This window comes from Chiloscyllium punctatum, chromosome 28, assembly GCF_047496795.1.
Source record: "Chiloscyllium punctatum isolate Juve2018m chromosome 28, sChiPun1.3, whole genome shotgun sequence".
Lineage (NCBI taxonomy): Eukaryota > Metazoa > Chordata > Chondrichthyes > Orectolobiformes > Hemiscylliidae > Chiloscyllium > Chiloscyllium punctatum.
The window spans coordinates 65163945-65181787 of NC_092766.1; positions in this window are offsets into that span (position 1 = coordinate 65163945).

Below are 17843 nucleotides of genomic sequence, written 5' to 3' on the forward strand. Positions count from 1 at the left end.
CTCTCTGATGCACTGAGACACTCTGACACACTGTCACACTCTCTGACTCTCTCTCTGACGCACTGACACACTCTCTGACACACTGTCACATTCTCTGACTCTCTCTCTGACACACTGTGACACTGAGACAAACTGTGACATGCTCTGACAGACGGTGACACCCTGTGACACACTCTGACTCTCTCTGACTCACTATGAGAAACACTGCCACATTCTCTGACGTTCTCTGACACTGTCTGAGACACACTGTGACACTCTCTGACTCTCTCTGACACATTCTGAGATAGTCTGTGCCACTTTCTTTCAGACTGTGGTAAACTGTGACTCTCTCTGTCTCTCTCTGACCCGCACTGAGACACACTGTGACACTCTCTGAGACACATAGTGATATTCTTTGACTCTCTCTGAGACACGCTGTGAGACTGTCTGAGATACACGATGACATTCTCTGACTCTCTGAGACACGCATTGATACTCTCTGGCACTCTCTGAGAAACACAGTGATACTCTTTAAGTCTCTCTGAGACATGCAGAGATCTCTCTGACTTTCTTCGGGACACACTGTGACACTCTGAGACACACTGTGACATTCTCTGATTGTTTCTGAAGCACTTTGAGAAACACTGCCACACTCTCTGACTCTCTCTGACAGACACTGTGACACCCTCTCACTCTCTCTGAGACACACAAGCATACTCTCTGACTGTCTCTGAGAAACACTGTGACACTCTCTGACTCTCCTCTGACACACTGTGGCAAAGTCTGACACACTGTGACACTCTCTGATGCACTGGGACGGCTCTGACATTCTCTAACACTCTCTCAGACACACAGCGATACTCTCTGACTCTATCTGACACACTCTGAGACACACTGTGACACTCTCTGAAAGACTGTGACACATTGTAGCCCTCTCTGAGACACACTGTGACACTCTGACACAATCAGAGATAGTCTGTGACACTCTCTGACACACTGTGGTAAACTGAACCTCTCTCTCTCTCTCTCTCTGTCACTCTCTGAGACACACTGTGACACTCTCTGGCACAGTGTGACTCTACCTGACTCTCTGAGACACACTGTGGCACTCTCTGACTCTCTCTGAGACACACTGTGACCCTCCCTGACACAATCTGAGACAGTGTGTTACACTCTCTGACAGACTGAGATAAACTATGACACTCTCTCTCTGTGTGAGACACACAATAATACTCTCCGCCTCGCTCTGAGACACACATTGACACTCTCTGACACAATGTGACACTCTCTGAGATACTGTCAAACTCTCTGACCCTCTCTAAGATACACTGTGACACTCTCTGACACACTCTGAAACTCTCTTACTCTCTCTCTGACACACTGTGACACTCTCTGACACACTCTGAAACGCTCTGACTCTCTCTCTGACACACTGTGACAATCTCTGACACTCCGATAAACACTGTGACACACTCTGATTCTCTCTGACACTCTCGCAGACACATTGTGACACTCTTGCAGAGACAGTGTCACACTCTCTGACTCTCTCTGAGACACACAGTGATTCTCTCTGTATCGTTCTAAGACGCACTGTGACACTGACAAAAAGTGACACTTCTGAGACAGTGTGACACTCTCTAACTCTCTCTGAGACACTGCGACACGCTCGGACTCTCTGTGAGATACAATGTGACAATCTCACAAACACACTGACTCTCTGTCTGACACACTGTGACACTCTCTTACACATTGTGACACTCTCTGTCTCTCTTTCTGATAAACTGTGAGACTCTCTAAAACACTGTGACACTCTCTGACTCTCTCTGAGACACACTGTGGCAATATCTGTCAGACTGTGCAATCCCGTGACACACTCTGACTCTCTGACACCCTGTGACACTCTCTGAAACACTGTGAGACTTGCTGATACTCTCTGAGACACAGTGACACTCTCTGACTCTCTCTCTGACGCACTGTGACGCTCTATGACTCTCTCTGAGACACATTATGACACTCTCCGTCATGCTCTGAGACACACTGTGACACTACCTGACGCACTGAGACATTCTCTGACAACTGTCACACTCTCTGACCATCTCTGCCTGAGACACTGTGACACTCTGGGATAAACTATGACACGCTTTGTCAGACTGTCGCTCCTGTAATACTCTCTGACTCTTTCTGACAAACCATGAGAAACACTGCCACACTCTCTGACTCTCTCTGACACTCTGAAAAACTATGACACTCTGACTCTCTCTGACACTTTCTGTGACATACTGTGACACTCTCTGACACTCTGTGTCACTCTCTGATTCTCTCTCTGACACCCTGTCACACTCTCTAACACGCTGAGACACACTGTGACACTCTCTGAATCTCTCTCTGACCCACTGTGACACTATCTTACACAATGACACACTCTCTGACTCTATCTCTCTGATACACTGCTACACTCTCTGACTCTCTCTCTGACGCACTGAGACACTCTCTGATACTCTGTCACACTCCCTGACTCTCTCTCTCTGAGACACTGTGACACGCTCTGACAGACTGTGACACCCTGTCACACTCTCTGACTCTCTCCGACACATGATGAGAAACACTGAGTCACACTCTCTGACTCTCTCTGAGACACATTGTGACACTCTCTGTCACACACTGAGACACACTGTGACACTCTCTGAGACTCTCTCTGACACTCTCGGTCTCTCGCTGAGACACTGTGTCACTCTATTTCTCTCTCAGAGTCACTTTGACACTCTGATTCACACTGTGACACTCTCTGAGACACATAGTGATACTCTTTGTCTCTCTCTGAGACACACTTTGACACTCTCTGACACGCTCTGAGATTCTCTCTGACATTCACGGTCTCTCGCTGAGACACTGTGTCACACTATTGCTCTCTCAAAGTCACTGTGAGACTCTCTGAGACACACTGTGACACTCTGAGACACTCCGTGAAACACTTTGACACTCTCTGACACTGAGACACACTCTGAGACACACTCTGACACACTGTGACTCTCTCTGAGACACTCTGTGGCACTCTCTGACACTCTCTGAGACGCACTGTGACACTCACGGACACTCTGGGACACGCATTGATACTCTCTGACACCCTCTACGACACACGGTGATACTGTCCGACTCTCTTAGGGAGACACTGTGACATTCTCTGACACATTGTGACACTCCCACGGTCACACTGTGACAATCTCTGACACAGAGTGACACTCTCTGACTCTTTCTGATGCACTATGAGAAACCCTGCCACACTCTGTGACTCACTCTGAGACACACAGAGATACTCTCTGACTCTCTCTCAGACAAACTGTGACACTCTCTGACTCTCCTCTGACACACTGTGTGAATGTCTGACACTCTGTGACACTGGAACGGTCCCAGACTCTCTCCGACGCTCGCTGAAACACACTGTGACACTCTCTAACACTCTCAGACACACCATTACACTCTCTGAGACACACTGTGACAGTTTCTGAGAGACTCTGACACACTGTGACACTCTCTGACACTCTCTGACACAATCTGAGACAGTTTGTGACACTCTCTGACACACTGTATAAACTGTCTCTCTCTCTGTCTCTCTCTGACACTCTCTGAGACACACTGTGACACTCACTGAGACACACAGTGATACTCTCTGTCCTTCTCTGAGACACACTGTGACACTCTCTGACACAATGTGATACTCCCTGAGATACACTGCGACACTCTCTGACTCTCTGAGACACACAGTGATATTCTCTAACTCTCTCCGAGACATACTGTGACACTCTCCGACACACTCTGACACCCTCTGGCTATCTCTCTGACACACTGTGACAATCTCTGTCACACTGTGAGACTCTCTGGCGCTCTGAGACACACTGTGATACTTTGTGACTACCTCTGACACTCTGAGAAATGCTCTGACAGTCTGTGACACAATGACTCTCTCTGCCATTCTCAGAGACACACTGTGACACTCACTGACTCTCTCCAACACTCTCTGAGACGCGCTGTGACACTCTCTGACACACTGTGACACTCTCTGACTCTCTCTCTCTGACACCCTATGACACACTCTGAAGCACTGTGACACTTGCGGACCCTCTCTGAGACGCGCTGTGACACTTTGTGACTACCTCTGACACTCTGAGACATGCTCTGACAGACCGTGGCACTCTCCGATTCACTCTTTGACACCCTGTGACACTCATTGAAGTACTGAGACACATTGCTGACACTTTCTGACTCTCTCTGAGACATACTGTGACAGACTCTGGCACCCTCTGAGTCACACTATGGCACTCTCTGACTCTCTCCCTGATGCACTGCGACACTCTCTGACACACTATCACACTCTCTGACTCCCTCGCTCTGACGCACGTGACACTCTGAGACAAACTTGGACACGCTCTGACAGACTGTGAAACACTGTGACACTCTCTGACACTCTCTGAGACACACTGTGGCACTTTCTGAGACACACCAGGAAATACTTTGACACTCTGACTGTCTGAGACACACTCTGACAGACTGTGACACTCTCTGACCGTCTGAGACACACTCTGACACACTGTAAGACTCTCTGACACACTGTGACACTCTCTGAATCTCTGTGACACACTGACAAATTCTGACTCCCTTTGACACTCTGAGAAATGCTCTGACAGACTGTGACGCTCTCTGCCTCTCACTGAGACACACAGGGATACTCTCTAACTCACTCTGAGACACACTGTGACACTGTGACTCTCCTCAGACACACCGTGACAATGTCTGACATACTGTGCCACTCTCTGACACACTGCGATGCTCTCTGACTATCTCTAACACTCTCTGAGACACACATAGATATTATCTGACTCTCTGACACACAGAGATACTCTCTGACGCACTCTGAGACACACTGTGACACTCCCTGACTCTCTCTGAGACACACAGAGATGGTCTCTGACTCACTCTGACACACACTGTGACACTCTGACTCTCCTCTGACACACTGTGACAATGTCTGACACACTGTGACACTCTCTGACACACTGCGATGCTCTGTGACTATCTCTGAGACACACAGAGATACTCTCTGACTCACTCTGAGACACACTGTGACAATGTCTGACACACTGTGACATTCTCTGACAAACTGCGATGCTCTCTGGCTATCTCTGACACTCTCTGAGACACACAGAGATACTCTCTCACTCTCTCTGACACTCTTGTATACTTACTAGGACACTCTCTAACTCTCTCTGACACTCCATTACACTCTCTGAGACATACAGTAACACTCTCGGACTCTCTCTGACACATTCTGAGATAGTCTGTGACACTTTCTTTCAGACTGTGGTAAACTGTGACTCTCTCTGTCTCTCTCTGACACTCTCTGAGACACACTGTGACACTCTCTGAGACACACAGTGATACTCTCTGTCTCGCTCTGAGACACACTGCGACACTCTCTGACAAAATGTGACACTCTCGGAGGCACTGTGACACAATCTGAGCAACACTCTGACACGCTCTGGCTATCTCTCTGATACACTGTGACAATCTCTGTCACACTGTCAGACTCTGATACACTGAGACACACCGTGACACTTTGTGACTGACTCAAACACTCGAGACATGCTCTGACAGACTGTGGCACTCTCGGACTCTCTCTGACACACTCTGAGACACGCTGTGACACTCTTGACACACTGTGACACTCTCTGACTCTCTCTCTGACATCCTGTGACACTCTCTGACATCCTGTGACACTCTCTGACACCCTGTGACACTCTCTGAAGCACTGTGACACTTGCAGACCCTCTCTGAGACACACTGTGAAAGTATGTGACTACCTCTGACACTCTGAGACATGCTCTGACAGACCGTGACACTCTCTGACTCTCTCAGACACTCTCTGAGACACACTGTGACACACTCTGACACTCTTTGACTTTCTCTCTGACACTTTGACACTCTCTGACACGCTCTGAGACGCACTGTGACACTCTCTGACTCTCTCTGAGATACAGTGTGAGACTCTCTAACAGAATCTGAGACAGTCTGTGACACTCTGACAGACGGTGATAAACTGTGAGTCTCTCTGTCTCTCTCTGATATTCTCTGAGACATGCTGTGCCAGTCTCTGACTCTCTCTGAGACACGCAGTGATACTCTCTGTTTCACTCTGAGACACACTGTGACACTCTCTGACACAATGTGACTCTCTATGAGATACTGCAACACTCTCAGACTCTCTCTGAAACTCACTGTGACACTCCCTGACACACTCTGAAACTCTCTGAATCTCTCTTGCTGACAATTTGTGACAATCTCTGACACACTGTGACACTTTCTGACTCCATCTGACACTCTGAGACACTCTCTGACAGAATGTGACACTCTGTGACTCTCACTGACACTCTCTGAGACACGCGTTGATACTCTCTGAAACTCTCTAAGACACACAGTGATATTCTCTAACTCTCTCTCAGACACACTGTGACACTCCGACACACTGTGACACTCTCTGACTCTCCTCTGACACACGGAGATACTCTCTGACTCACTCTGAGACACACTGTGACACTCTCTGACTTTCTCTGAGACACACAGAGATGCTCACTGACTCTCTCTGAGACACCCTGTGACACTCTGACTCTCCTCTGACACATTATGACAATGTCTGACTCTCTGTTACACTCTCTGACACACTGTGATGCTCTCTGACATTTTCTGACACTCTCTGAAACTCATTATGACACTCTCTAACTCTCTCTGACACTCCATTACACTCTCTGAGACACACTGTGACACTCTCTGACAGAATGTGACACACTGAAACACTCTCGGACTCTCTCTGAGACACACAATAACACTCTCTGTCACATTCTCAAATAGTCTGTGACACTTTCTTTCAGACTGTGGAAAACTGTGACTCTCTGTGTCTCTGTCTGACACTCTCTGAGACACACTGTGACACTCTCTGTCTCTCTCTGACACTCTCTGTGACACACTGTGACACTCTCTGACACGCTCTGGCTATCTCTCTGACACACTGTGACAATCTCTGTCACACTGTGACACTCTCTGACTCTCTCTCTCTCTCTGACACCCTGTTACACTCTCTGTCACACTGTCACAATCTCTCTGACACTCTGAGACACACTGTGACACTTTGTGAGTACCTCTGACACTCTGAGACATGCTCTGACAGTCTGTGACACACTGATTCTCTCTGAGACGCGCCGTGACACTCTCTGACACACTGTGACACTCTCTGACTCTCTCTCTCTCTGACACACTATGGCACTCTCTGAAGCACTGTGACACTTGAGGACCCTCTCGGAGGCACACTGTGACACTTTGTGACTACCTCTGAGACTCTGAGACTTGCTCTTACAGACTGTGACACTCTCTGACTCACTCTTTTACACCCTGTGACACTCATTGAAATACTGTGACACATTGCTGACACTCTTTGACTCTCTCTTACACATTGTGACCCTCTCTGACTCTCTCTGAGACACACTGAGACACAGACTCTGACACCCTCTGAGTCAGACTATGGCATTCTCTGACTCTCCCTGATGCACTGCGACACTCTCTGAGACACTCTATTACACTCTCTGACACTCTCACTCTGACACACGTGAAACTCTGAGACAAACTTGGACACGCTCTGACAGACTGTGAAACCCTGTGACACTCTCTGACGCTCTCTGACACACTATGAGAAACACTGCCACACTGTCGCACTCTCTCTGACATTTTGTAAGACACACTGTGACACTCTCTGACTCTCTCCCTGAAGCACTGCGACACTCTCTGAGACACACTATCACACTCTCTGACTCTCTCACTCTGACGCACGTAACACTCTGAGACTTACTTGGACACACTCTAACAGACTGTGAAACACTGTGACACTCTCTGACAGACTATGAGAAACACTGCCACACTCTCAAACTCTCTCTGACACTCTCTGAGACACACTGTGGCACTCTCTGAGACACGCTGTGGCACTTTCTGAGACACACCGTGAAACACTTTGACACTCTCTGACCTTCTTAGACACACTCTGACAGACTGTGAAACTCACTGATGCTGTCTGAGACACACTCTGACACTCTCTGAGATACATGATGACACTCTCTGACACTCTGAGACACGCATTGATACTCTCTGACACACTCTGAGACACAGATTGATACTCTCTAACCCTCTCTGAAGCACACAGTGATACTCTCTGACTCTCTTCGAGACACACTGTGACACTCTCTGACACACTGTAACACTCTCTGAAAGACAGAGATACTCTCTGACTCCCTCTGACACACACTGTGACACTCTGACTCTCCTCTGACACACTGTGACAATGTCTGACACACTGTGACACATTTTTAGACACAGTGACACCTTCTGACACTCTCAGAGACATACTGTATCCCTCTGAAAAAAACTGATAATCTCTGACTCGCTCTGAGACATACTGTGATACTCCCGGACTGACTGTGACACACTGTGACAATCCCTCACTCTCTCTGACACTCCCTGAGACACACTGTGACACTCGCTGAGACACACTGTGACACACTCTGACCCTCTTTGACACTCTCTGTAACACACTGTGATAGTCTCTGGCTCTCTCTGACCGACTGTAAGACACCCTCTGAAACAAACTGTGACACTCTCTGACTGACTCTCTGTGACTCTCGCTGACAATCCCTGAGACACACTGTGACACTCTCTGAAACACACCGTGACACACTCTGACCCTCTTTGACACTCTCTGACTTTCTCTGACACCCACTGTGACACTCCCTGCAACTGTCTGAGACACAATTGACACTCTCTGACTCTCTCTGACACTCTCTCCCACTATCTGAGTCAGACTGTGACACTCTCTGACAGACTGATAAACTTTGGCACTCTCTGCTTCTCTCTGACACTCTCTGAGACAAACTGTGATACTCTCTGACACATTTTGACACTCTGTGACTCTCTCTCTCTGACACACTGTGACACTCTTTAAGACATTGTGATACTATCTCACACTCTCAGAGACATATGGTATCCCTCTCTAAGACACTATGATAATCTCGGACGCTCTCTGAGACATACTGTGATACTCTCTGACAGACTGTGACACACTGTGGCACTCCATGACTCTCTCTGACAATCCCTGAGACACACTGTGACACTGTCTGAGACACACCGTGACGCACTCCGACCCTCTTTGACACTCTCTGACTTTCTCTGACACCCACTGTGACACTCTGACACTGTCTGAAACATACTGTGCCACAATCTGTTATACATTGACATTCTCTCACTGTCTCTGAGACACATTGTGACATTCTCTGACTCACTGTTACATTCGCTAACTCTCTCTGACACTCTGCGACACTCTCTGACATTCTCTGAAACACAATGTGACTCTCTCTGACGGACTGTGTCACACTGCGACACTCTCTGAAAATCTCTGAGACATGCTGTGACACTCTCAGACACTCTCTGACTCTGCCTGTGAACACTGCGACACGCTCTGATGGACTGTGACAAACTGCGACACTCTCTGACACACTGTGAGACTCTTCTAGACACTGTGACACCTTCTGACACTCTCAGAGACATACTGTATCCCTCTCTAAGACACTGTGATAATCTCTGATTCTCTCTGAGACATACTGTGATACTCTCGGACTGACTGTGACACACTGAGACACTCCCTAACTCTCTCTGACACTCCCTGAGACACACTGTGACTCGCTTTGACAGACTATGACACAGCGACACACTCTGACAATCTCTGAGACATGCTGTGACACTCTCGGAGATCTCTGACAGTCTCTGAAACAAATTGACACTCTCTGACCGACAGTGACACACTGTGGCACTCTCTGACATTCTCTGAGACACACTGTGACACTCTCTGACACTCTCTGAGACACACTGTGATACTCTCTGGCTCTCTCTGACCGACTGTAAGACACTCTCTGAAACAAACTGTGACACTCTCTGACTGACTGTGACATTCTGGGACATTCTCTGACACTCTCTGAGACACACTGTGATACTCTATGGCTCTCTCTGACCGACTGTAAGACACTCTCTGAAACAAACTGCAACACTCTCTGACTGACTGTGAGAATATCTGACGTTTTCTGATACGCTCTAAGACACACTGTGACACTCTTTGACACTCTCTGAGACACACTGTGGCACTCTCTGACTAACATTGACACAGTTTTACACTCTCTAAGACTCACTGTGACACACTTTGACCCTCTTTGACACTCTGCGAAAGACTGTGACACACTCTGACACTCTCTGAAACACACTGAGACCCTCTCTAATAGAGTGAGATGAAGTATGACACTTTTTGACTCTCTCTGACACAATCTGAGAAACACTGTGACTGTCTCTGACACGCTCTGAGACACATTGTGACACTCTCTGAGACGCACTGTGACACATTCTGAGCCTCTTTGAAACACTCTGAGACAGACCGTTGAACTCTCTGAGACACACTGTGACACACTCTGAACCTCTTTGACACTCTCTGTAACACAATGTGATAGTCTCTGATTTTCTCTGAAACTCTGACACCCACTGTGATTTGGCACACTGTGACAAACTGTGACAATCTCTGACATTCTCTGACACTCTCTGATACATGGTGACACTCTCTGACTCTCTCTGACATTGTCTGAGACACATTATGACACTCTCTGACCCTCTGAGACACATTGTGACACGTTTTTTCTTTCTCTGCACGATTGGGAGACAGTGAGACACACTGTGACATTCTCTATCTGACAGTGACTCACTGCGACACTCTCTGACACTCTCTGAAACAGACTGTGACCCTTTCTGAGGCACACTGTGACACTCTCTGACAGACTGTGACACACTGTGGCAATCGCTGACATTCTCTGACACTCTCTGAGACACACTGACACTCTCTGACACTCCCTGACACTGCCCGAGACACTGTATCCCTCTCTAAGACACTGTGATAATCTCTGACTCTCTCTGAGTCATGCTGTGATACTCTCGGACGGACTGTGACACTCTGTGACACTCCCTCACTCTCTCTGACACTCCCTGAGACACACTGTGACTCTCTCTCTGAGACACACTCTGACCCTCTTTGACACTCTCTGTAACACACTGTGATAGAATCTGACTTTCTCTGACACTCTCTGACACCCACTGTGACACTCTCTGACACTGTCTGAGACATACTGTGCCACTGTCTGATAATCATTGACACTCTCTCACTATCTCTGAGACAGACTGTGACATTCTCTGACTCAATGTGACACACTCCACCTCTCTCTGACACTCACTGAGACACACTCTAACAATCTCTGCGACATGCTGTGACACTCTCGGAGATCGCTGATAGTCTCTGTAACAAACTGACACTCTCTGACAGACTGTGACACACTGCGACACTTCTGACACTCTCTGAAACAGACCGTGACCCTCTCTGACAGTCTCTGCGACACACTGTGATACTCTCTGGCTCTCTCTGACTCTCTGTAAGACAGTCTCTGAAACAAACTGACACGCTCTGACTGACTGTGACGATCTCTGACATTCTCTGACACGCTCTGAGACACACTGTGACACTCTCTGACATTCTCTGACTGACTGTGACACACTGCGACACTTCTGACATTCACTGAAACAGACTGTGACCCTCTCTGACATTCTCTGACATGCTCTGAGACACACTGTGACACTTTCTGCCTTTCTCTGAGACACACTGTGACACTCCCAGACACTCTGACTCTCTCTATAATACACTGTGAAAATCTCTGACACTGAGACACGCTGTGACACTCTCTTTCACGCTGTGACATTGTCTGACTCTCTCTCTCAGAAACCCTGTGACACTCTCAGAAAAACTGTGACATTGCTGACACACTCTGAGACACACTGTGACACTCTCTGACTCTCTCTGACACTCTCTGACACACTGTGACTCTCTGACACACTGTCATACTCTCTGACTCTCTCTCTCTCTGACACTGTATGAGACTCTCTGACACACTGTGACATTGCTGACACTCTCTGAGACACACTATGACACTCTCTGACTTACTTTGAGATACACTGTGCCACTCTCTGACTCTCTCTGACACGCTCTGAAACACACTGTGACACTCTCTGAGACACACTGTGCGGTACTTTGACCCTCTCTGACACTCTCTGAAACACACTGTGGCACTCTCTGAGACACACTGTGGAATACTCAGACCCTCTCTGAAACTCTCTGAAACACACTGCGGCACACTCTGACAGACTGCGATACACTGTGACACTTATTAACTCTCTGTAACTCTCTGATAACCACTTTGACAATCTCTGACTCTTTGAGACATACTATTCCACTCTCTTACATACTGTGCCACCCTCTGACTCTCTCGGTCACTCTCTGAGCAACACTGTGACACTCTCAGACAGGCTGTGACATACTGTGACTCGTTTTGACTCTGTATGAAGCACTCTGTGACACTCTCTGACTCTCTGTGAGACACACTGTGACACTCTGACACACTGTGACATTCTTTAAGACACTGTGACACCTTCCGACACTGTCAGAGACATACTGTATCCCTCTCTAAGAAACTGTGATAATCTCTGACTTTCTCTGAGACATACTGTGATACTCTCGGACTGACAATGACACACTGTGACACTCCCTCACTCTCTCTGACACTCCATGAGACACACTGTGACACTCTCTGAGACACACTGTGACACACTCTGACCCTCTTTGACACTCTCTGTGACACACTGGGATAGTCTCTGACTTTCTCTGACACTATCTGACATCCACTGTGACACTCTCTGACACTGTCTGAGACATACTGTGCCACTCTCTGATATACTTTGACACTCTCTGACTCTCTTTGACACTCTGTGACACTGTGAAATTCTCTCACTCTCTCTGCCACTCTCTGCCACTATCTGAGTCAGACTGTGACACCCTCTGACAGACTGTGATACACTGACGCTGTCTGTCTCTCTGACACTCTCTGAGACACACAGTCACACTCTCTGTCTCTCACTGAGACACAGTTTTGACACTCTCTGACCCATTCTGACACTCTGTGACTCTCTCTGACACTCGGTGACACTCTTTCAGACTTTGTGACACTTTCTTTCACTCTCAGAGACATACTGTATCCCTCTCTAAGACACTATGATAATCTCGGACATTCTCTGAGACAGACTGTGATACTCTATGACAGACTGTGACACACTGTGGCACTCCATGCCTCTCTCTGACAATCCCAGAGACACACTCTGACACTCTCTGAGACACACTATGACACACTCTGACCCTCTTGGACATACTCTGACTTTCTCTGACACTCTATGACACCCACTGTGACACTCTCTGATACTGTCTGAGACATACTGTGCCACTCTCTGATATACATTGACACTCTCTCACTGTCTCTGAGACACACTGTGACATTCTCTGACTCACTGTTACACTCTCTAACTCTCTCTGACACTCTCTGAGACACACTGTGACACAGTGCGACACACTCTGACATCTTCTGAGACACACTGTGACACTCTCTGACTCTCTCTGACACTGCCTGAGGCACACTATGATACTCTCTGACAGACTGTGACACACTTTGACAATATCTGACATTCTCTGACACACTTCTGAGACACACGGTGACCCTCTCTGACTCTTTCTGACACTGTCTGAGACACGGTGTGCCAATCTCTGACACTTTCTGAGACACTCTGTGACACTTTCTGTCTCTCTCTGTCTGATTGTGAGACTGTGAGACACACTATGACTTTCTCTGACAGACAATGTCACACTGCGACACTCTCTGACATTCTCTGAAACAGACTGTGACACTCTCTGAGGCTCACTGTGACTCTCTCTGACAGACTGTGATACACTGTGACAATCGCTGACATTCTCTGACACTCTCTGAGACACACTGACACTCCCTGACTCTCTCTGACACTGTCTGAGACACACTGTGAAACTCTCTGTTTCTCTCTGAATCTCTCTAACCGACTGTGAGACACTGAGACACACTGTGACACTTTCTGACCGACACTGACACTCTGTGACACTCTGTGAGGCACACTGTGACACATTCTGACCCTGTTTGACACTCTCTGTGACAGACTGTGACTCTGTGACACTGTGAAATTCTCTCACTCTCTCTGCCACTCTCTGCCACTATCTGAGTCAGACTATGACACTCTCTGACAGACTGTGATACACTGACGCTGTCTGTCTCTCTGACACTCTCTGAAACACATTGTGACACTCTCTGATAGAATGAGACACAGTGTGACAATTTTTGACTCTCACTGATACTCTTAGACACACGCGACCCTCTCTGACACTCTCTGAGACATTCTGTGCCACTCTGGAACACGCTGGGCACTTTATGATCCTCTCGGAGACACTCTGTGACATCTCTTATATTCTCTGAGACACACTTTGAATGTCTCTGACAGACTGTGACACACTGTGAAAGTCTCTCACTCTCTCTGACACTCTCTGCCACTATCTGAGTCAGACTGTGATACTCTCTGACAGACTGTGATACACTGACACTCTTTGCCTCTCTCTGACACTGTCTGAGAAACACAGTGACACTCTCTGTCTCTCACTGAAACACAGTGTGACACTCTCTGACACATTCTGACACTCTGTGCCTCTCCCTAACACACTGTGACACTCTCTGACACACTGTGACACTCTTTAAGACACTGTGACACCTTCTGACATTCTCAGAGACATATTGCATCCCTCTCTAAGACACTGTGATAATCTCTGACGCTCTCTGAGACATACTGTGATACTCTCTGACAGACTGAGACACACTCTGACACTCCCTGACTCTCTTTGAAACTCCCTGAGACACACTGTGATAGTCTCTGAGAAACACGGTGACACACTCTGACCCTCCTTGACACTCTCTGTAAAAACCGTGACACTCTCTGACTTTCTCTGACACTCTGACACTGTCTGAGACATAATTTGCCACTCTCTGATACACTTTGACATACTCTCACTGTCTCTGAGACACACTGTGACATTCTCTGACCCACTGTGACACTCTCTAACTCTCTTTGACACTCTCTGAGACACACTGTGACACACTGCAACACTCTCTGAGGCACACTGTGACACACTCTGAATCTCTCTGACACTGTCTGACACACATAATGACACTCTCATACACTCTCTGAGACACACTTTGACACGTTCTGTCTCTGTATGATCTATTGTGAGACGATGAGACACACTGTGACACTCTCTGACCAACAGTGACACACTGTGACACTCTCTGACAGACTGTGACACACTGCAACACTCTCTAACACTTTCTGAAACTGACTGTGACATTCTTCGACACTCTCTGAGGCACACTGTGACAGTCTCTGACAGACTGTGACACACTGTGACAATCACCGACATTCTCTGACACTCTCTGAGACACACTGACACTCTGACTTTCTCTGACATTCTCTGACACTCTCTGAGACACACTGTGACACTCTTGGCGGCACACTGTGACACTTTCCGTCTCTCTCTGACCGATTGTGAGACAGTGAGACACACTGTGACACCCTCTGACCGACAATGACACACTGTGACGCTCTCGGACAGACTGTGACATACTGCAACAATCTCTGAATCAGACTGTGACACTCTCTGAGGTTCACCGTGACACTCTCTGACAGACTGTGACACACTGTGACTATCGCTGACATTCTCTGACACTCTCTGAGACACACTGACACTCTGTGACTCTCTCTGAGACACACTGTGACACTCTCTGACACACTGTGACACTCCCTGACTCTCTCTCTGACACACTGTGACAATTTCTAACACACTATGACATCCACTGAGACAATGTGAAACTCTCTGACACTCTGTGAGACACACTGTGACACTCTGAGACAGACTGTGACACACTCTGACCCTGTTTGACAATCTCTGTGACAGACTGTGACTCTCTCTGAAACTCTCCGAAACACTGTGACATCTCTGATAGACTGTGACACAGTGTGACACATTTTGACTCTCTCTGACACTCTGAGACCCACGTGGCACTCTCTAACACTCTCTGAGACATACTGTGCCACTCTCTAACACACTGTGACACTTTTTGACTCTGTATGAGACACTCTGTGACACTCTCTGCCTCTTTCTGAGACAGACTGTGACACTTTCTGACTCTTTGCAACACTCTCTGCCACTCTCTGAGTCAGACTGTGACACTCTCTGACAGACTGTCATACACTGTGACACTCTCTTACACTCTCTGCCACTCTCAGACACACAGTGATACTCTCTAACTCTCTCTGAGACAGTGTGACACTCTCTGACACATTCTGATACTCTGACTCTCTCTCTGACACACTGTGACAATCTCTGACACACTGTGACACTCTGACACTCTGAGACACAATGTGACACTCTCTGAGGCACTGTGACACTCTCTGACAGACCGTGACACTCTCTGAGGCACGCTGTAACACTCTCTGACAGACTGTTACACACTGTGACACTGACTCTCTCTGACACTCTCAGAGATGCACTGTGACACTCTCCGACTCTCTCTGACACTCTCTGACCGACTGTGAGACACTGGGACACACTCTGATACATTGTGACTCTCTCTGAGACAAACTGTGACATACTCAAACCCTCTCTGACACTCTCTGCAACACACTGTCGCTCTCTCTGACAGACTGTGTCACTCTCTGTCTCTCACTGACACTGTCTGAGACACACTGTGACACTCTCCGACTCTCTCTGACACTCGAACTGACTGTGAGATATTGGGACATACTCTGATAAACTATGACACTCTCTGAGACAAACTGTGACGGACTCTGACCCTACCTGGCACTCTCTGAATCACGCTGTGGCAATCTCTGACTCTCTCTGACAGACTGCGATACACTGTGACTCTCTCTGACACTCTCAAAGACACACAGTGACACTCTCTGACTCTCTCTGACATACTCTGAATCACACTGAGACACTCTGACTCTCTCAGAGACACACTGTGACACTCTCTGACTCACTGAGGCTCACTGTGACACTCTCTCACTGTCTCTGACACTCTCAGAGACACACGTTGACACTCTCCGACTCTCTCTGAGACATACTGTGCCACTTGCTTGCACACTGTGCCCCTCTCTGACTCTCTGTCACTCTTTGAAAAACCCTGTGACACTCTCTGACTCTCTCTGAGACAAACTGTGATAATCTCCGACTCTCTCTGGCACACTCTGAAACACACGGTGACACACTTAGACTCTCTCCGACACTCTCTGTAGCACACTGTGACACTTTCTGACAGACTGTGACACTCGCTCTCTCTCACTGACACTCTCTGAGACACACTGTGACACTCTCTGCCTCTCTCTGACACTCTCTGACCAACTGTGAGACACTGTGACACTTTCTGATACACTGTGACACTCTCTGAGACAGACTGTGACATACTCTGACCCTCTCTGACACTCTCTGAAACGCACTGTGGCACTCTCTGACTCTCTCTGACACTCTCAAAGACACACGGTGACACTCTCTGACTCTCTCTGACACACTGAAACACACTGCGACACTCTGACTCTCTCTGGGACACACTGTGACACTCTCTGACTCACTGAGGCTCACTATGACACTCTCTCACTGTCTCTGACACTCTCAGAGACACACTGTGACACTCTCTGACTCTCTCTGACACACTCTGAGACACACTGTGACACTCTCTGACTCTCTCTGACACACTGAAACACACTGCGACACTCTGACTCTCTCTGGGACACACTGT